The sequence below is a fragment of the Mauremys reevesii genome, linkage group 11 (assembly GCF_016161935.1).
Source record: "Mauremys reevesii isolate NIE-2019 linkage group 11, ASM1616193v1, whole genome shotgun sequence".
Taxonomy (NCBI): domain Eukaryota; kingdom Metazoa; phylum Chordata; order Testudines; family Geoemydidae; genus Mauremys; species Mauremys reevesii.
The window spans coordinates 45,598,200-45,619,453 of record NC_052633.1 but is presented as its reverse complement, the minus strand read 5'-3'; the positions used below and the strand labels follow the sequence as shown (position 1 = coordinate 45,619,453).

Genomic DNA, 21,254 nt, shown 5'->3' with positions numbered 1-21,254 from the left:
GAAGGGACATATGAATCTTTAGCACACCTGGCATGTAAATATCTTGCGATGCCAGCTACAACAGTGCCACATGGACACCTCTTTTGACTTTCAGGTGACACTGTAAACAAGAAGTGGGTAGCATTATCTCCCACAAATTTGAACACACTCATTTGTCTGAGCGATTGGCTGAACAAGTAGGACTGAGTGGACTTGTAGGCTCTACGGTTTTACATTGTTTTGTTTTTGAAAACAGTTATTTTTGTACATAATTCTACATTTGTAAGTTCAACTTTCACAGTAAAGAGATTGCACTACAGTACTTGTATTAGGTGAATTGAAAAATACTATTTCTTTTGTTTTTTACAGTGCTTTAACAGTGTGATTAATTGCAATAAATGTTTTTAATTGTGATAAATGTTGACAACCCTAATATACACACACACATACACAAATACAAAATTATAAAAATAAATCATATCAATGATATCTTGATAGACATGAACCTACTCTAACGTCACTAAACCCCCCAAATCTTTTGTTTCTGGTGATGATGTACCACACAGACATTCTAGTAGCTTAGTCCTCAGCTAAATACAACTGGCCATATTCTCTGCTGCAACCTGTGATTTCTGGGATGCAATTCAGACCAATGTGGGGTTGTGACACCATTTGCCCTGCAATCCTGGGTTTCTTACAGTGCTGTGCTGCTGCAGTTCCCAGCCTAGGATGCTCAGAACCAGCCTACAAGCATGCAGGTCACACCCTGCAGTGTCAGTTTGCTAGAAAGCCCTAGTTCAGCAGCTCTGTCTCCAACAGCTTGTCTACATCACCACAACCCCACTCTGGTTTTCACCAGCCTTGGTCACCAGCAAGGTGACCCCAACACACTCCCAGTCCTGAATTTATCCAAAACCATGTGCTCTGTAATGTCCAGCCCTCTCCTGGCAAGTTCAGAGAAATAAGGTTCATTAGTTCCTCTGAAGGCACAAAAAGCACATCACAGTTTATTAACTTAAGTAAATACACACTTTCATTTAAACACAGCATTGAGTTGGTTTATAGTAAAAATAAAATGTATTAAAAATAGGACATAGGTTAAGTTGTATAAAGTAAAAGGAATAAATTTAGAAAGGGTTACTAGCAAATAAAATCAAATCTAAAAGTCTAAAACTTAAGCAAGGTACAGGCTTTGTGCAGGATGCTTATCCCACCTTATTCAGTTCCCAGACACTTCAGCCCTTCACTTGGCTGAAGGACCATAATTCTTAGCTTGTAAGAACTCTGTTCTCATGTGTCTGTCTACTGACGGATGCCAAAGATGGCTTCCATCCTCGCTGACAGGGGCGGCTCTAGGTATTTTGCCGCCCCAAGCACGGCAGGCAGGCTGCCTTTGGTGTCTTGCCTGCGGGAGGTCCCTGGTCCCGCGGATTCGGCGGCAGCCTGCGGGAGGTCCACCGAAGCCGCGGGACCAGTGGACCCTCCGCAGGTGTGTCGCCGAACCTGCCTGCCGCCCTCGCAGCGACTGGCAGAGCGCCCCCCTGAGGCTTGCTGCCCCAGGCACGCACTTGGCGTGCTGGTGCCTGGAGCTGCCCCTGCTTGCTGATATCTTCTAAAGTTCTATGAATTTCTGGGTAACTGAGTTCTATGTAAATAGAGCTTCCATTGTTTTTGGTCACTGTGCTTAATTTCATTGCAAACAAGTAGATAGCTGCCTTCTCTCCTGTCTGGGGGAAAGCCGGTTTTTTCCTTTGGTCACAGACTGGAAGCATAAATGCATTAATAACCCATATTTCCTCATGTAGAATACATACATTTTATAAGGTTATTAACCACCACTGTGTCATTAGCTTTCAGAAAGGACATCACTCCATACACTCTTGTAATAATGGATATAGTCGATTCAATTGCTTGTCACTTGAGCCCCCCTCCCAGACTTTGTAGGCCAGTAAGCCTTTGAAATGGATTCTTCTGAGGGTTACCCCTCAACATAAAGTTTATTCAAGCTGTGAGGGAGGTGACATGGAGTCTGGTGGGGATGGAAACTCCATGCTCTCTTCCCCACTTGGTAGCATAGCACGTGCTTGGGGCGGCATGCCGCGGGGGGCGCTCTGCCGGTCGCCGGGAGGGCGGCAGGCAGCTCCGGTGGACCTCTCGTAGGCGTGCCTGCAGAGGGTCCGCTGGTCCCGCGGCTTTGGTGGAGCATCCGCAGGCGTGCCTGCGGGAGGTCCACCGGAGCCGCGGGACCAGCGGACCCTCCGCAGGCACGCCTGCGAGAGGTCCACTGGAGCCGCGGGACCGGCGACCAGCAGAGCGCCCCCCGCGGCATGCCGCCATGCTTGGGGCGGTGAAATTGCTAGAGCCGCCCCTGTTAATAGCTTTGTTTACCTAAAAATGGACCTTCATTGTCTTTGCCTGAAGACTGGGCTGGTCAGAGAGAATCAAATACACGTTCCTTTGTCTAAGGCAGACATATTTACCAACTCCCATTGCATGCCTGGCTTGAACACACTTTAGTCATAATTCTAGCATATATCCAGAACTCTTAATACATACCAAGTACATACATCACACAAGAATATTAATGATCCGGGAGTCATTAGTTTTCAAATGATACCTCACAAGGCATATTTTGTACAAAGATTACTACAATAGTGTGTAGGGTGAGAATACAGGGTGCTTAGTGTCACACCATTTAAAAAAAAACAAAAAACCACAGAAGGTGCAGGGGGCTATTAGGGACTCTCTGCCCAGCCCTGGATAGTTTAGAGCAGCCTAAACTGCACCAGCTGGCTATGTACCCCAACTGCTCAAGTCCTTTGCACTCTGGCCACATGTCCTGCCAGCCCCTCACCATCATTGCCAAGAGATATGGGAGGGAATAGGAAATAAGGGGAGAAATAGGGCTCTACTCCAGCTGGGGACACATCCACACTGGAGAGGCAGGATTCCCTTCTGAATTGTCTTTGCTCCCTTTGCATTATCTAAGCAGCGGAAAGTGAGCTTAGTGGGTCTGAGAGTCTGGTCCAAAGAGGAAAAATACAAGTTACTTTAATACACAAGGGCCCAATCCAACATGCTTTGAAGTTAATGGCATCTGTCCATTGACTGCAGCAGGATTGAATTGGGCCCTCTATCCTTCAGCTCACACCAGGGAACACAAAAACTGAAATCAGAGAACTTACAAGTCATTTTAAAGGAGGAGGGCACAAAACCATGACTTTTTTTTTAAATAAATGAGAAGAAACAGATGCTACAAAGCCTCATTTTTTCTTTGTAACTTTATAAAAAACCTCATAGGATTGTACTAAACAGGAATTAGGGTTCATTTGTTCTACTTTCCTTCATGCAATATACGATGTCTTATTTACTATTAGTTTTATTTGGTACTGTGTAATTACTACACAACCCTTCAGCTCAGCTTTAATTAAAAAGTTATTTTAGTCCAAAGACTGGAAAACTTGGTTTTTTTCAGAATATATTAGACAGCTAAAATATGAAATTAAAAGAAAACAAAGTTTTGGCCAACAGAAGCAAGTGACTCATTTCCTTGTGAAAACAACCAAGGTTTATGTTACTCTGGCAGTGCTGTTCACCATTCCAGAATAAAGTTTCTTTGCTCCCTTCAGAGCTTTTATGTATTCCTGTTACAGTCTGTTTCACAGTGACCTGACATTGAACCAAGTTATTTAGTTATTCACAAGAGACTGTAAACTATGCTTTAATTTAGATCACTCCCAAGCATGAGCCTTGGACAGAATTTTTTTTTAGTTTACCATAATGTGGACTTCACATAAGAACTCTTGTTTCTGAAGCATATTGGAAAAATGAGACGCAAGGAATTTCTGATTGTGTGTTGTCATAAAACAGAATTGCCAATCCTGCTATTACACTCACACAGTGCTACAATCATGCCAAGATTCCAAAGGCTTGTTTTCTTAGGGAAATTGAATAAATCATAATGTGTAACTATATGCCAAATACAGTTTTTTAAAATCCAAATTTATCATCTTATTGTGAAATTAATCAGATGTTTCACGAAAATATCAGCATAATGGGGATGTAGAAACTCTGTTCTGTGGAATCTTATCTGTGCCAAAAAAATTCTACTAGGACAGCAGCTCTCTCAAATATTGATTCAATAGTTAGTGTGAAAGGAATAAAAAGTTCTAGGTTTAAAAACAAAGTAACAATTTGATATTTATTAGGTAGATGCTTTGAGATGTCTGCCTGAAAGCCAGAGATGGCAAATTGCTGCGCCATCTTGGAGACAGCCAATTTCCAAATGTTCTGCTTCTTACATTTTTAAGCTGTTGCTCATGCATGGGAAGATTTCTCCAGAGTCTGGAGTTAAAAGGGAATAAAGGGGATTTTGCTGCTGAAGTTCTTTGCTTAGGCTGACAGGGAAGTTAATTTCAGTGTTATTAGAACAATCACTCTCATAGGAAAGTTATGGGCATAACAGCCCTGAAATGCTCCATAGGAAAACTTCTACAGAACACACATGAGCAGATATATATTACTGCAAATTTCTCCTGAAGTAGCTGAAACTCAGGGTCAAATTTAAAAAAACGGAGTAGCATTTTCATATGCACAGGTGTATGTGCGAGTGGCTGCATCTACACTTGTATACATTTTTATTCATTTGCATACAATATTGTTTGTGCAAACATGTTTGGGCAGCAGTCCTTAATTTGTAATAAAACATGAAGCAGGACTCAAGCAATTAGGTGGTGGAGCTCAAGCAATTTTTTTACTTTCATAACTGACGTGTCAAGCCCAGAGGTGCGGGGCTATGAACTGCTAAGCCTAGAGGTGCCAGGGCTAAACTCTGGCAAGCCCTTGGCACATATTAGCACTGTTGGGCACTAGATGGATCATTAGTCTATTTGCATATTTCTGTGTTTATTTTTTATTATTATTACTTTTACATTCTGTTGAAGTGCTAACTCACCAAGTGAGAGATCGGTGAAAATATTTTGCATTTCTGCTAATTTGAAATAGACAAAACATACAGATTTAAATTATACTACTATAATCTAGTCATTGTACAGAAAATGGAAATTTAAATAAGTGATTAAAATTTAAAAGAACAGTTTGTATTGTAATACTCTACAACCTTATGTACTGCCATAAGTATTCTTGGACTATATTATGGGGCAGTGCAATAGCTCCAAATTCTTGTTTTAAAATATGCATGAGCAATAATTGCCTGTGAAAGCTGGATAGTGGGAGACAAAAAATAATTGTGTTTTTGGCCTTGATCCTTAAGATGACGTGTCTCTCACACTTTAATATACAGTAGCTAACAGAGCATATTAGTAGTTTATGAAAAATGAAACATTTCTGCTTACACTAAATTGACAGTCTGCAACACTAATATTTAAGTATACTAAAACCAATAAAGCAGCACTACTTTACATAAGACTGACACACAGATGTTGCTTACAGTAAACTCATGCAACTTTAATAGCAAAATTCTCCTCTATGGGTCCACTCTGCAGCTTGGAGCATGCCTCCCAGCCTGGGTAGTATGCTAAAAAGAGTAGTGTGGACATTGCAGCATTGGCTAGCCAACACATACAGACCCAGGGGGTTGGGAGGGCTTGTCCTCAGGCAGCTTGCCCGTGCTGCAACCCATGCCACCAATGTCCACACTTCTATTTTAGCATGCTAGCTCGAGTAGAACTAGTGCATGTCTGTCTACTTGTGCTCCCAGCTGCAGTATAGATGTACTCTGAGTTACTTTGTTCATCTCAACTCTGCTACTCAGCTCTTCTGATATGTTTGGAACTCTGCCGGCGAGATGTGAGTTTACAGGTTCAAAGCCTTCTTCAACAGCAGTCAGGGCTGAAAACAACTTCCTTCGCCCCCAAACCCTCCTGTGCATTAACTTCACTGGCTGCAGGATTGTGTGCATTTTTGATATACAGATAAGTTTTATTAATAATTTGTCCTTTTTGCACTTGTTTAGCATCTGCTAAAGTGCATGTTGGGAGGACAGGGTAGCAGAATCGAGACCTGCCAAGCAGTTTTGAGAGTTTTTTGCCCTTAAGATGAAAAACAAAGGGCAACTGGCTTCATTTTGATATCTAAACCACTTTTTCCCAGAGACACATACACTCGCACTCTCTCTAGCTAAGTACTTATGGCCCCTATAGCAATAGTATCTAAATAGCTATCCAGTATTCAATAATAGAAACAATTACCTCTCTTTCTTCCTGCCCAGCCAGAAAAAGAAATAGCTTGGTTACTTTATAGCTGTTTGTTAGTGTAGGTTAGCCTGCATGCTATGTTTCGGTGTGTGGAAAATGTACTGAGGAAAAAGCTAAATTTAAAAAAAGTCCCCCATTAGTCAAAAATTGTGCGATTCTAGTGGACCACAGTTGTTGTGGAAGGCTGTGGTCACTGAAGGAGAGGAGATAGATAGGGCTTTGACTATCAGGACAGCAATCTTCATCTGAACTCTGTAGCAAATGGAAGTCAGTACAGACAGGAGCAGAGTACTCCGGTGATGTGTTCATTGTAGGGCTGTCAATTAATTGCAGTTAACTCGCAGGATTAACACAAAATAATCGTGATTAAAAAAATTAATCACGATTAATTTCAATTGTTATTCTATTGTTTAACAATGCAATTTATTAAATATTTTTGGATGTTTTTCTACATTTTCAAATATATTGATTTCAATTACAGCACAGAATACAAAGTGTACAGTGCTCACTTTATATTTGCACTGTAAAAGAAGTATTTTTCAATTCACCTCATACAAGTACTGTAGTGCAATCTCTTTATCATAGTGCAACTTACAAATGCAGTTAGTTACATAACAACACTCAAAAACACAAAACAATGTAAACTTTAGAGCCTACAAGTCCGCTACTACTTGTTCAGCCAATCGCTAATAGAAACAAGTTTATTTAAGTTTATAGGAGATAATGCTGTTCACCTGAAACTGAGATGAGGACGTGCTTCCATGCGGATGATGTTAATTAAAAATGCATTAATTAAATTTGTGACTGAACTCCTTGGGGGGAGTTTTTACTCTGTATTACCTGCATTCTGCCATATATTTCATGTTATAGCAGTCTCAGATGACGACCATTTTAAAAACACTTTAAGATAACCATGTTTGTTTTAAGAACACTTTCACTGCAAATTTGACAAAATGCAAAGAAGATACCAATGTGAAATTTCTAAAGATAGTTACAGAACTTGACCCAAGGTTTAAGAATCTGAAGTGCCTTCCAAAATCTGAGAGGAACGGGGTGAGGAGCATGCTGTCAGAAGTCTTAAAAGAGCAACTCTCAAATGCAGAAACTACAGAACCTGAACCACCAAAAAAGAAAATCAACCATTTACTGGTGGCATCTGACTTAAATGATGAAAATGAACATGTGTTGGTCCGCACTGCTTTGGATTGTTGTCAAGCAGAACCTGTCATCAGCATGGATGTGTCCCCTCTGGAATGGTGGTTGAAGCATGAAGGGACATATGGATCTTTAGAGCATTTGGCATGTAAATATCTTGTGATGCCAGCTACAGCAGTGCCGTGAGAATGCCTGTTCTCACTTTCAGGTGGCATAGTGAACAAGAAGCAGGCAGCATTATTGTCTGCAAATGTAAGCAAACTTGTTTGTCTGAGCAATTGGCTGAACAGGAAGTAGGACTGAGTGTGGACTTGTAGGCTCTAAAGTTTTACATTTTTGAACACAGTTTTTTTTATACATAATTCTACATTTGTAAGATCAACTTTCATGATAAAGAGATTGCACTACAGGACTTGTATTAGGTGAATTTAAAAATACTGTTTTTTTACAGTGCAAATATTTGTAATCAAATATAGATATAAAGTGAGCACTGTACACTTTGCATTGTGTTGTAATTAAAATCAATATATTTGAACATGTAGAAAACATCAAAAATATTTAAATAAATGGTATTCTATTATTAACAGCGCGATTAATTTTTTTAATCATGAGAGCCCTAGTTCATTGCAACCTGTATTGCTAAAGAGAAAGGATGCTGCATAGTGTACCTGATGGAGCTCTCTCAATGTACATGGCTTCATTGCTAGGCAAAATGTGTTTCAATAATCAAGCCTGGAGGTCAAATACATGGATCTTGAATGCATTACATATGTGGCTCTCTCACCACTCCTTTTAATAACCACTTTAAAGGGAATGCTTGCAAGGTTTTTGCTTACAAAATGGAGCTGCTTTAACAATAGTTTTTTCTGCATGCAGAACTTTGTTTACCCTAGGACACAGGAAGAGATGTTTTTTTTTTCTGGTTTAAATACCTTGCAATGATCAGTTGTCAAAAGAATTTAAAAAACAACATGACTTATGCCCTATAGTAAACAAAGCTGTGCGTGCATGCTTGTGCTAGAGAGAATATGCACACACAGCTTGGTTTATTTCTGGAGTGCCCTAGAAGTCACAGTTATGATTTTGTCCTGCTGTTGCAAGGATTGGTTGTCAAAAGAATAGCACAGCTAAACATGCAACTCAAAAATGTTTTAATTAATTATTTGAATGGGTCAAAAATCTTGACAGTGTCTCTTTAAAATGTTTCTTTTTTGGCTCTGAAGGTAGTTAAAGGAAGGTATACTAATTTAAAAGTTGATATGCGCACAATATCAAGACACTGATCATTAGCAGTGAGAGCTAATGTTAGTGCTGAAAACTGGTGATGCTGGACCCTCTGAACTGACTTCAAGTCACACTGGAGTTAATGGAAGTTGTCACTAATTGCAGGGACATTAGGCCCCTTTGCTTGTGCTATCTGCACACCAAGGGCCAGATTCTGCTCTTACACCAGTATAAATCTGAAGTACAGGCTACTGTATTCTCTGGAGTTGCTCTGAATTTTCACCAGTGTAAAAGAGAAGAATGTGAGTCAAAGCAAGGCACCATGTTTTGGACAGACACAACACAGGCAGCACCCATCTGTGAAACCACTGTTTATGGTCCGCCAGTAAGCAAAATCTCAACAAAACAGACCAAGGGCCAGATACCAAGCCAATGTTAACCTGGATCCATTAACTTAAATGGAGCTACGCCAATTTGCAGCAGCTCAGGAGCAGACCCTCCAGGAATTCAGCTATTCGTCACCTACTTTTTTTTAAACATGTGCCTTTACGGGAGTTACTCTTAACCATGACCACATGTTTAGTAAGGTGTCAAAAGTGACAATAGCTTTCTGTTTCCATCCCTACAGCCATCTTCCAGCTCCTCTATTCCTGTGCTCTGCAGAGTGAGTGACAGCCGCCCATACTACACAAAGGTTAGAGTGGGTATGAATGGGATGTGGGAAAATATTGGGCAAAGAGATCTGGAGAGAGAAAAATGCTGCAAAGAGAAACAAAGAGTGGAAAAATGAAAGGCTAAAACAAGAGTGGGGGAGGGGAAAAGGGAGAAAGAAGGGAAATGGAGGAGAGATGTAGGAGTGGTGGGTAGGAGAAAATTGAGGGAGATGGACAAAACTGGTGGAGGAAGAGGAGGCAATCAAGTGAAAGGAGAACTGAAGGCAAAGCAGATGGGAGGAAGAGAAATAGTTTGTTGAAAAGAGGAGAGTGTTTAATAATAATTTTTAAAATTTAATTAAAATGTTTGTCTGAGAGAAAACCCAGACAATGAAGGCTGGGAAAAGGTGAACCAAACAGAAAAAGAGAAAATAAGATGTTAGGAAATAAAAAAGAGAAAGAAAAATCTGCAGTATGCTCCACTTCTTGCTCCTGGATGGTGTGTCCATGGATGGATGAGTTCACAAGGTTCCAAATATCTTAGTTGGCAGAGATTCCTGCAAAACCTTGGGCCACCTCTACATCACTACATGTGCTACTGTGAAGCTGAGCTGATGGGGGGCTGAGTTAAGTATGATCTGGAATTCATTCATTGATATATCATAGGAACCTGGTCAGCAGGCTGAGCTAAATGTTTTTGGTTTTATTGGGCAAGAGATGTCACCTACCAAGTTCTGATAATAGGAAATAAATGTATCTGAAACATTAATACTAGCTAGAAACTTGGGATCAAATTCAAAGCTTATGTAAGGTGTTACATTTCTACTGAAAGCAATGCAGCTACAATCACTTCCAAGTTTGAACTTGGTCCCTACTGTCCATGGTTACATGGCATTCAGATACCAGGATGATGGATACAGTACAGACTTTTACACATGGATCATAAGACATAACATGCTATTCATATGACTTGCTCTCCGACAGGCTTGAGAATTTGCTTTCACTGGACAATCTGTTGCAGCAGTACTTTGAATATGCGCACTAGCAGTTTAGGACAACTACGTTAAGTGTTGAACACTCCTGCACTGTGCTTATTGCCCTTAACTGCCCCAGTGACTTCAATGAGAGTTGAAGACTCAAAGCACTTCACAGGATTGAGGCCTTAATGAGAAGTGACAGCCCACTGTTTATTTCCCTCCATTAACAAACCTCTTCTTTACCTCTAAATTTTGCACAGTTATCTGTGGAAAAGTTTCCCTGTTCTCCTTCCTGTCCCCCACACTTCCATTTGCTCCACCCACCTGTTATGTCTTGTCTTACACTATGATTGTAAACCCCTTGGCTTATTGTTTGTACAGTGCCTGGTGCAATGGAGCCCCAATATGGTTGTGGCCTCCAGTTGCTACTGTAATAAAAATAAAATAATTAAAGTTGGGCAGGTGGGCATAAGTCCTTAAAAGGCCAAGCCTAATTTATGTAGATGCCACTTCTTGGCTAGTAAAGAAGGCTTCACACTATTGGGATAACATTGTCACAAAGTTGAAATGTTATTAGCAATTTCTCTATTAGATTAAGCATCAACTTGCATTCAGGCAACAGCAACCAGGCAGAGTCCATTTTTTCATTTCTGTTTTTCTAAGTACTGTATATAAGCAAACAAAATCTTGCTTTTTATTTATATCTTTATTCTTATGGTTCTCTTGAAGTCTACCCGAACTGTGATGAACTACAGAATCGTCCCATAAACCCATCTGTACTTCATCAATGTCCTACAGTATGTTAGATAGCAACTGGTAATGCTACGTGACTTCCTGAACCAGCATAATTAGGTTTTAGAAATAGTAGATTTAAATCTTATAAGCCTATGACGAACTTGGGTGGGGAGGGGTGAATGTTAACCCACCACCAGAAAGTCTTCAGTGGCATGCACAGCTATCATTGGATATACAGGCACTAGTCTTTAGGGAACAGCAGTGTGTGAATGAACATGACTGTGATTGGTCTGTTCTTTCATGCTATGCCTTAAATCCTATTTGTTTCTAGTTCTTTTGCACTGATGGAAATTTCTAGTATGCAGTTACCTTCTACGGCATTAATAAGGGAATTCCCTCTGCTGTATTTGACAAGATAATGTGAAATCTCTAACCAGGTATTTATGTAAAGGATACAGTTTTCTTGACTCCTTGCTGATGATTGCTGTATGGATTATACAGACAGTTGGCCTTGGTGAGCCACCATAAATGTGAAGATACACCCACGTAACTAAGTATGTTGATGAATAGAGATCTTGGTCTGTGAGTCATGCAGTTTTACTTACTGTATTACTGAGCTTAGGGAAACAGGCAGCAGCCCTCAATGAATGCTTGCCTCTGTTCCACAGAAACTTGCCTGCATACATATTTTATTTAGTTCAAATAGAAAAATCCTTAAAATAACTTTTTTGTACTGTTCTGTTCAAATGGTATTTCATCTATAAAAATCCTGGCTGTAAATTCAAACCCAACTAGACTGAACATTTGTCTCTGCATACTTTATTTTTTCTTTAAAGGCTTTTGAGTTGGAGCATAAGCGTGCTAACTTGCTGACATTTATATGAGTATTTCGCTATTATATTTTTATTAAATATGACTGAACTTTACAAATAAAATTCCCTCCTTGTCTGAGAACTCCAGTTTATAATGGAAAGTCCAACAGTGCTGCATTGCTACAGTGCCCTTAATAATTTGAGCATCAACAGTACTGTTGGTGCTTTATAAACAAATTAGACAAAGATCCAGCTCAGATGCTTATAGTCTTTTTCATAAAAAGACAAAAGGAGATAGGATACCAATCACATGTGATCCACTGGTCTGAGTTAGAGGTGGTCTGAGAATTTTTAAATAAACATGACCATGGACAGATTATGACACAGTAGACTCCATAGTTTGTTTTTTTTCCATGCCTGATAAGATTCAGTTTTGTTGAATTGTAGAATAGAATATCAGGGTTGGAAGGGACCAGGAGGTCATCTAGTCCAACCCCCACCTCATAGCAGGACCAATCCCCAACTAAATCTCCAAATTGCCCCCCTTAAGGATTGAACTCACTAACCCTGGGTTTAGCAGGCCAATGCTCAAACCACTGAGCTATCCCTCCGAATTTAAAAAGCCAGGCCAGAGACACTAAGGCCCAGATCCACCATGTAATCAATTGGAGTTAATAGCCTAAGTGACATGCCCAAGGTCACAGAGGAAACTGTGGTAAAGGAGGGAATAGGACCAAAGCCTCCCATGTGCTAGGTTAGCACCCTACCCATTGGACCATCCTGCCTCAATAGCATTAAGAACAATGAGCCTGACACACACACACAAAAACATTGGTCTCATATAAGTAAATTAAAAGCAATGCAAAACAACAAAAACACAAAACTGGAATTTAGCATAGGCCAAAGCAACACATCTGTATAAGTGAGTGCACTCACTTTCCCAAAGCTAGAACTAGAAAATGACAGAAGTGTCAAAGTGCCTGCATCAAGAGAATCTTTAGCCATTGTCAATTAATAATTTAATTTAGCAAACAAGGATCTACATCCACCCAACATTTCCCAAAAGAATTCTATGACATCCCCAAAAGAGATTATCTTATAAACAGGATATGCATAACAAAGTCTACAGCAGTGCCAGGGCTTCTTCAAAACAATGAAAAAAATCCTACTTTATTATAGCAATTGTCTTGAAGACAGAATTACTACAATATTTCCATTTTTACAGATTTGCATAAACACTGTAGTGTACAGTGTAAGAATAATCATGGCCATTATTATAACAAAGTTTAGGTGCATCATTGTATTCAATCTCCCCCTCACCTTTTTCAAAAACAGAATAAACCCATAACGTAGTATGATAGGGTTAATGTTAGTTGACTGCTGGAGAGAATGGAATTACTTAGGGCTTTTCTACATTTGAAATGCTACAGCATCACAGGTGCAGTACTGCAGCTGTGCTGCTGGAACACTTCAGTGTAGATGTTACCTACACCATTGGGAGAGGTTTTCCTGTCATTGTAAGTAATCCACCTCCCTGAGAGGCAGTAGCTAGGTCTATGGAAGAAGTCTTCTAGTGACCTAGTGATGTCTACACCAGGGGTTAGGTCGGTATAGCTGTGTCTCTCAGCAGTGTGGATTTTTCACATCCAAGAGACATAGCTATACTGATGTAAGTTCCTAGTGTAAGCCAGCCTTAACTTTGAAGTTAATCATAGAAATGGGCTGGAAGAGACCTAGATATCTAGTCCAAGCCCCTGCTCTGAGTCAGGACCAAGTAAACCCAGACCATCCCTGACAGTTGTTTGTCCAACCTTTTTGTAAAGACCTCCAGTGATGGGGATTCCACAACCTCCCTTGGAAGACTATTCTAGTACTTAACTATCTTTATTAGTTAGAAAGTTTTTCCTAACAGCTAACCAAAATCTCACTTGCTGCAGATCAAGCAGAATACTTTGTTTTACCTTCAGTGGACAGGGAAAAGAATTGACCACCATCCTCTTTACAACAGCATTAAACATATCTGAAGACTTTCAGGTCCCCCCTCAGTTGTCTTTTCTCAAGAAGAAACATACCCAGTTTTTGTAACCTTTCCTCATAGGTCAGATTTTTCTAAATAACTATTATTTTTTTCCTCTCCTCTGCACTTTCTCCAATTTGTCCACATCTTTCTGAGTGTGGGGCACCCAGAAATGGACAAAGCACTCCAGCTGCAGCTTATCGGGTGCCAAGTAGAGTGGAACAATTACCTCCCCTGTCTTACATACAACACTCCTGTTAATACATCCCCAAATTATATTCGCCTTTTTTAACAATGTGGTGCAGTTCTGACTTATTCAATTTGTGATTCACAATAACCCCCAGCACTGTTGCATCCTTCTGCTTAGTGGAATGACTGAGTGTGTGGTATTGGTAATTACACATATTCTGGATCTCAGTGCAGAAGAGAAACATAGGAAACAAAATCTCAGCCAAAATTAAAAGCCGTGAGATGCTCCAAATTTCAGATTACTTGCAAAGTGTTTTTTCTAGATCCACTGAATTAAAAAGGGAGAAGATACTTTTGGGGGTTGGTGCTACCAGTATGTGTATTGAACTAAATAAGCATGCCACACTATTGATTGAATACTCTCATAAAAAGCCAGTTTTGGAAGTGGACTATTTTCCTGAAACTATAGGGCAGCTCTTCAAACCCAGGAAAGAAAGTATATGCCAACTTGAAAGAGCTTCAATTGATTCAGAAAACAGATGTTTGCCTCATTAGCAACATAGTTCAAAGAGGACATATTTACCCCAGTGTTCTGCTCACTGAACTGTCTCTCTGGTGTCAGCTTTAAGGTTTTGAGTCTAATCTTCAAAGTTCTCAGTCCTACTCTTCAAAGCCATCCAGTGGCTTCAACTATACTACTTGAGAAATCATCAGCAACCTCCCACAACAACTTGAGCAATGGAGCTATCTACCAACCACAAGAGTGAGACTCATGAGTGTGTGCAACAGAGTTTTGCCAGCAGCTGTCTCATGACTACGAAACTCACTTCAAGAGCTCAGAATGCCCATGAATCTTCAGAACAAAATGCAATGTGCACTTTCCCGCACTATTAAAATAGATTAAAAAAAAGCAGAGATCCTATTAATATACTTACATATAGACCTCATAAAGCACTCGCTTATTATGGTGATGAACCTGCTATAATTGCCTGCATATTGCAACCCAGCTGAGCTCATTAATGTGCCTGGAGGCTGGGCTGGCTAGTCCTCAGGCTCAGCTGAAGTAGCTCATTCCTGACAGTGGGTACAACATTGCAGCTTTTTACACTCATGTGAAGAGTCCTATTATCAACTATTTGTGTTGTAGGGGCTGTGCTGAGTTAAATACAGCTTGAGGGCCTTATGCCCTAATTTACAACCCTGCAACCACTCTGAAGTAAATGGAGTTGCAATTCAGTGCAGAATCAGGCTCCCAAACATATCAGGAATATGGATTGAGGGACCTCAGGGACCACACTGGAAGTTGTGCATTTAAGGATTTTATATATATATATTCAAAGGCTTTTACTGTTCATCTTTATATGGCCCATAAAATTAAAAAAGCAATAAACATGATGCTTTCTAATTCTCTTCAATTAGAATTAAAAATTATGTACCAGTAAAGAATGACCTCTTATATCTGTCAAAATTTTGCGCTTGAAAACTGTTAAGATCAAATGATGTGAAATGTAAAATCAATGTGGTAGCATCTATACTAAATGTTTTCAGAAAAATATATTTTGTTGTAGTATACTTGCTTGCTATACTGATCTAGTACATGCTATAAAGAGACCTCAGAAGCTTAGTCACCAATTTGCAAACTTGACTTTGCAACAGCACATTTATTCATGGGTTAGAAGAAGGGTTGAACTATGAATTGTCATAGCATGATGATTAAATGAAGTTACTAACCCAGAAAGAGAATTTGCCAGTTTATACCAAAATGAAGGTGACTGAATAATTAGATAAATGCTTGGTTGTCAAATATGCTACTAGGGTTGCTACTCATACATTTTCTTCTTCCGAATTAGTGCTAATACCAGTAAATTCTCACTTTCAGATGCATACAAAGCAAATTAAGTAAAGTATTTGAAGGATTTAAACACTAAGGAGAGAGAGAGAAGATTTGATTTAGGGTGGCCTGAGGGGTTATAAAGACGACTAGGGGGATGAATTTTAATAAAGGAAAATGAAGGATGAATATTAATGAAATCTTCCTTTTTTTGAGATGTTGTATAAATGATGAGAGGGCTGGTGTCAAGGACAATGACTGATCACTTGTTCCTTTCAATCTGGGGGTGGATTCTCTTACCCATCTCTGTCAAAGATCAGATTTTCTGAGGTGACATCCCAACATGATGTTGCAATGTTCAGATTTCATTCTATGAACTTGTTTGAAGAGGGCTGGTTTGAACAGATTTATAGTTTCCCTCCCATCCCAGATTACAGGCTTTGTATTAAATTCAGTAACTCTTAACCAAAGGATTAAACTAGAAATTCAACTTAGCCGCACAGTGATATGCAGCTCTATGTTGAATCCAGAGAACAAGAGGGTTCAACGCCTGGGGTTTTGATTATTCTGTGTAGTTGAGTTCACTCATGACAAACGAATGAAGGGAAGAAGTGTCTAGACTGAAACCAGGATTTTCAAAAGAGGCTAGTGATTTCGCTGCCTAAATTTTTGGATGCTCAACTTGACACATTGGCAGGGCCTGATTTGAAGAAAGCGTTGAGCTTCTACCATCCAAGAATCCTCCACAGAGTTCTCCGATTTACATTTGTGCATTTAATCAACATCTGTCAAAAGAACTGTCCTTTGCAACTTCCCAATAAGGTGATTTTGTTTTTTTTAAACCATCGTAAGATGCTTTTAGTGATTTTTGCTTGTGCATCCTGTCATATTTATGACATTCACAGTTTGGAGCAAATAGGATTGCTCCTTGGATAGCTACAACATCATGTATTTCTTTGAGTAATCTGTTGATCTTTGGAACTAATCTTTTATATAAGTCATATAGTCAAGCTCTCTATAGCCTTAATAAAAAAGTCCTGCGGGACAAGGATAGCCTCCCGCTAGGTCAGTATAGCTTTAAGCAGGCTGTGGACACTCAATAAGTTATAACAATTAAGTGCACGTTATACCTCAAGAAAATTCAGTACTGTTTTTCTTCCAGCAATAAAACATCTTTAGGAGAGAACAAAGAGTCAAAGTTATAATCAGGTCAACGAAATTACACTGCATACAATTTTGCTTAAATTGCTTAGCTGAAGATAAGTCAAATTTACTACTTGTTTATTTTATTTCTCTGGTCACAGTAAAATGATATCAGGATCTTTACAACTGCAATCCACGGGGTTTCCCATCCAGCATAAAGGATAGCATCATTTGACTGATCGTTCATCAAAACAGACCTACAGCAGTTTGTTTACATCTGTTTCCTTATGGAAAGTTTCCTTTATATAGATGCAAGCACTGTATGTGCAAAGTAAAAGATTTTCTTCCTTAAAAAGATAATGAACTGTGAAACAGCTTGACTCAAAGTTGGACTTTCCTTAAAATGGTTATAATCTTGTGGGAACTTCCTCTGACCTGTAAATAGCCACTGAAAATATCCAACACTCTTTTGCCAAGAGCTAAAAATAAAATAGTTTGGGCCAAGTTTTTTAAAGCGCATGTGCACTTTTGCATGTCCAAAATATTTGAGGACATCAAATACGTGAGCCTGATAACCAATTCTCATCACCCAATCAACTAGGGAAATGAAGCCTGTTGTGCATTTGGAAGATGAATGCCTAGAACAGAAACAAATAATCCTATTACATTTTGTAAAGACAAAGGCTTAATAATTATGTCACTACTTGCACAAGTTTCCTGTTTGCTATTTGTTGGAATGAGTTAGTGCAAGAGAGAGAATGACACTTATGACAATTGTACAAGGTTTATATTTTATCTATCCAGGTCAGGAAGATCCACATGAATGCTGAGCATCTTGCTGGTAAAAGCTGAACTGTGAGAGACTGGGATGACTTGATACCAGGGCTATGGTTGGGTTGATACCAGGGCTTTTGGAAGAATTGCACAAATTTGGAGCATCATTAAACTGTTTTTATTTGAGATTTATGTGAAAATTCCATCCATTTTGTGATTAAAATTTTTTGCATGGGATGTAAGTCAGGTCAGAATTTGGGCCTGAACCTTTTATTCAACAGGAAAAGGCTGTGCTTGGCGCCATAGAAACAGCAATGGGGGTTTTGATGATATGAAAAGCACCTTTGTCTACCATGTTTGCAGATAGGCCTGATCCACCATTCCTTCTTGCCATGCCCCCAAATCCATTGAACTTCCAACTCGGATCAAGATGGAGCTTTGAAAGCTGCAAACAGCTGTCTTCATAATACAGCTCCTCAATTAAATTAAGATCAGTCACTGATTTTGTTGTAGGACCTTGTGGATTGTAACTGTTCCACAGATACCACTTTGGTTATCACTTCTGGGCTAGAGAATGAAAATAACCCCAACTCCTATTTTTAAAGTGTTATTGAAAGTTCTAAAAAATATTTTAAAAAGTAGGTGAGGGTTTTGTATTTTATTTCTTCCTAAGTTTCATGTGCTTATACCTCCATTTTGAAAACTCTTAAATCATTGCAGAATATCTGATCGATTAAATAAAAAATAGTATAAATATCAAAAGAGTTAACTTGCAAGTTACAAATCTTAGTAATTTTGGTTTTAACCTTCAACATGAAAGAAAAAATACCTGCCACAGCAAGACATTTACTTAGTTATTGAGTGTTCCTTGTTTTCAGGTTCAATTTTTTTATAAGCCCTTGGAAAGATAAACCAAGCAATATATTAAATGGAAAAATAGGACTATGAATCTGACTAAAGTTGTTTGCTTTGAGTTTAGTATACTCCATGTGTGCTAAGGATGAGGATGAAGTATGTGGCTTTAACAAGCTCATTTTTTAAACACTTTCTTATTTGGTTTCCTTTTATGTTATGGTGTAGATTTGTATTTAAATTACTGAGCAACTTATGTGATGATGTTTGTATTATTTTCTAATTTAAAATATGCACTATGTTTATTTAAATCTCCTAAGTACCTAAAGAGCAGAGGCTAGTGTATCATTTCATTGTATTCTCCCTATGACAATGAACTCTGAAACTCATTGTACAACTCTGCAGCCACATTTGATAAGTTAGGACAATACTCATTCAATGGGTGTGTGTTGGTTACAATTATACATAATAGAATTCTACATATTTTATCAAGACTTGCAAGGTAAGCAGATTAAAAATAATAAAACATTTAACATAATATGAATACTTTCCCCATATATTTTCTTCAAAGTGTTGCACAACTATTGAGTAATCCTCATGATACATTTGGAAGCATATAATTCCCACTCTATAGGTGGGGAGAGTGAGGCAGATAAGGGTCAGATTTTCAAAAATGATCTTTTAATTTAATTTCACAACTCCACATCCCAGGGCCTGTTCGGAGCATTCAAAACTCACACTGACCTCACCTGGAATACTAGTGCTCAGCAGCCCTGAACATCAGGCCCCAGCTGTGAGAAGCTAGTCTCAGAAACTGAGCCACACAAAATGAACCCTACATAGAGAGGGCCCATCGAAATAAACTCAAGACAGCAGTTATTTGGGAACTGTAAACTGCAGCTCTGTTATCATTAAGTTATAAGCAACATTATACTAAGTAATTTATTGCCAGTCAGTTATTTATGGCCTATTTATAACCACAAAAACCAGCCTCAGCCTTAGTAGGGTTATAGCCATACTAAAACCCTTCTCTGGCACAAACTCACAGCTGGCCAAAACCAGCATCACCTTTCCATCTCTACTGCAAAAAACAAGTGACGGCTCTTGGAGAGACACTCCAGTTCTACAGACCAGGGGCCAGATTCTTGGCCCAGCAATGCCTCTTTTGCACTATTCTGGTAGCACTAAGCTAGGAAGCTAACTTATCCAGCTATCTGGACAGTCTCATTGTGTAAGTGGTATCCCTACTAACAGAGACTCTGCAGACTCTCCCAGAATAGACCCTTCCATAAGGGCGTGAACCAGAACACCGATACTCTCTGGTAATCCCTCACTCTCAGAGTAGCTTTGTTATAGGCATCTGGGCACAACTGAAGTAGAGGCTGGACTGACCCCCAGCCAGCCCCAGGATTGAGGATCCATAAAACGTAGCAAAGTCTTTACTCCTTCCCCAATTTTCCAGTCCTATGCCAGGGGCAGCTCGTGTTGGATCAGGGAATCAGGCCCTAGGAGTTTAAAATCCATTTAAAGATGCGCATTCTTGAAGGAATTGTGATCATTCAATCTTAACTCAAGGATGTTTTTAAATTCCATTTTTGTAGGCCTCAAAAGTCACAGAATTTTAGATTCCATACACAAAGCTGCAGACTTGTGCTATCTGCTGTCACAGCACACATGCAGTGTTTTGTTTATGTGGAGAAGTGTGCCTAGCCCTGCAGCACTTGGTTCACAGAGAACATGCAGTTCTGTTCACTGGGGCCGGAAGGGAATGGTCCCTCCCCACCCTTTAGGTTCTCTAGGAAGTTGAACTTGAACTGCCAAGAGGAAAATATTCACAACTATTTCCTTCCCCTCATCCAAGCTCTGGGAATCCTCCTTTGTACCTTGTTTGGAGATGAGGTCATCTGTCAGGTGTGTGATGGTGGGGGATTTCAGGCTCTTTAGCTTCCTATTAGCATGAACAACCTCAGCCCGTGTAGCTGTCTTTTGTGAACATGGGCTGAGGTTTGTGAATGTATGGAACGTTGTGCCTAAAGCTCAGCTCAAGCGAGTGAGTCTCAATGGAAATATTTTGCAGAGTTCTGAGAGAGACTTTAAGTGTTGCAATCTACCTAATAGCTTATACAGTGTAATTATGCACAATGACTTTTTAGAAAATAAGAATCCACTCTTTCAATTTTCACTATGGTTAAATAATTTGAATGACAGGCCAGGCCACTTTCATTAGTCTCTGCAGCTACATCCTGGAGAGGCCTGTGTCTCAACTTGATTAATCCGGGGAAAAGTAATTGTTTTTAGAAAAAAATCTGTTAACCCTGTCTTGTGTTATCAGGTTCTTCCTCAGCTGACTATAAGGCAAATATGAAATAAGATTTTTTTCCTATATATAAAACAGGTATTTTTAAAACTAATTATTCTAAAATAACTTGTATCTGCCTGTTTAAGGATACTGAAAACCTATTGATTTCCTGAGAATTAAGTCTCATTTATATAACAGCAAGTGAAATATAGAATCATAAGTTTCTCTTCAACTGATAAATTTAATGTGGATTACCAGAACCCAGCACAAGGAAAATTTGTGGTATCAGCAGCTTCATTTTGGCCTTTAACTTATTTTTGAAAATTCTGAACTCTATTCTGAAAAGATTAAGTAACATGGGCTTTTCCAGACAGTGTTTCGACAGTTCCCAGGTCATTA

General features: G+C 39.3%; 1 protein-coding gene across 3 annotated transcripts in view; it reads right to left on the bottom strand.

The window, feature by feature from the left end:
- The window catches only part of RBMS1 (RNA binding motif single stranded interacting protein 1), a 241,679-nt gene extending 226,709 nt beyond the window's left edge, over window positions 1–14,970 (bottom strand). For all 3 annotated transcript variants that reach the window (XM_039494102.1, XM_039494105.1, XM_039494104.1), the window contains exon 1: window positions 14,892–14,970. The gene's annotated coding sequence lies outside the window, so the exon portion shown is untranslated. The remainder of the gene's footprint in view (window positions 1–14,891) is intronic.
- Between the last annotated feature and the right edge of the window lie 6,284 nt (window positions 14,971–21,254).